Raw genomic sequence first — 1607 nt, 5'->3', positions numbered from 1 at the left:
GAATTCTATCAAATGTTTAGAGAAGACTTGATACCAATTTTATACAAACTATTCCACAGTATACAAGTGGATAATATACTACCAAATTCATTTTATGAAGCAACTATAACTCTGATACCTAAGCCAGGCAAACACATCTCCAGAGCTGAAAATTACAGACCAATATCTCCAGTGAATATAGATGCCAAGATCTTCAATAAAATACTGTCCAACAGAATTCAACTAAGCATAAAAAAATACATCATGATCAAGTGGGATGCATAACAAATATGTAGGATGTTTTAATATTAGAAAAAAATCAATGTAAACAAAATAAAGGAGAACCATATGATTATATCAATGTAAACAAAATAAAGGAGAACCATATGATTATATCAATCAATGTAGCAAAAACATTTGATAAAATTCAATATCCATTCCTGATAAAACACTCAATAAAATAGGTATAGAAGGAAAATTTCCCAGCATAATAAAAGCCATATATGTGAAACCAATAATTTGCATCTCATTTAATGGAGAGAAATAGAAATTATTTTCTCTTTGAAGAGGAACTAGTCAAGGTTGCCCTTAATCATCACTTCTTTTTAAATATAGTTCTGGAAATTTTAGTTAGTGCCATAAGACATCAAAAAGAAATTAAAGGTATCCACATATGTACAGAAGAAATAAACATCACTTTACTTGCAGATGACATAATCCTATATAGAGAAAACCCCAAAGATACAATTAAACAATTGCTCCAACTAACTGAAAAATTTGGCAGCATATCAGGCTTTATGATAAATATACAGAAATCAGTTGGATTCTTGTATATTAAGGATGCTGCTGCTGAAAAATATATCAAAAGAGAAATATTTAGGAATGAATTTTGCCAAAGAAACAAAAGACTTGTACAAAGAAAACTACAAAATGCTACTTCAAGAAACTGAAAGGAATGATGAGGGAAATGAATGTACAAATGTGCTTTGCTCAACTGACTTATGTGTGGATTGTGATAAGACTTGTATGAGCCCCTAATAAAACGATTAAAAATTTTTTAAAAAAGAAACTGAAAGGAACGTATGTAAATAGAACAAATAACCATGTTTTGGATAGGCAGACTAAATATTGTGAAAATGTTATTACCAAAATTACTTTACAAATTCAATGCAATTCTGATCCAAATTTCACCACAATTTTTCAAAGAAATGGAAAAACTAATCAGCAATTTTGTATGGAAAAGAAAGAAACCCAAGATAAATAAAACACTATTAAAAAAATAAAAAACAAGGTCCCAGATCTTAAAACCTATTATCTAGTCGTGGTAATCAAAACAGTCTGGTACTGGCACAACAATAGATCTGAAGTCCAATGGATTAGAATAAAAAGCCCAGAAACACAACCTATCTCACTAACTCACTGCCATTGAGTTGATGTTAACTCATAGTGACCCTCAAAGGCAGGGTAGAACTGCCCATGTGGCTTTAGGAGACCGTAACTGTTTACGGGAGTAGAAAGCCCCATCTTTATTCTAAGGAGCCACTGGTGGTTTCAAATTGTCAACTTCACAGATGACAGCCTGTGGTAGTTATATAATCTGTTGTCAATTTGAGAGGATTCCGAGTGAA

Source organism: Echinops telfairi, unplaced genomic scaffold, assembly GCF_000313985.2.
Source record: "Echinops telfairi isolate 266 unplaced genomic scaffold, ASM31398v2 ScPeMD7_34;HRSCAF=130, whole genome shotgun sequence".
Classification (NCBI taxonomy): domain Eukaryota; kingdom Metazoa; phylum Chordata; class Mammalia; order Afrosoricida; family Tenrecidae; genus Echinops; species Echinops telfairi.
Note: the sequence above shows the minus strand (reverse complement) of the source record.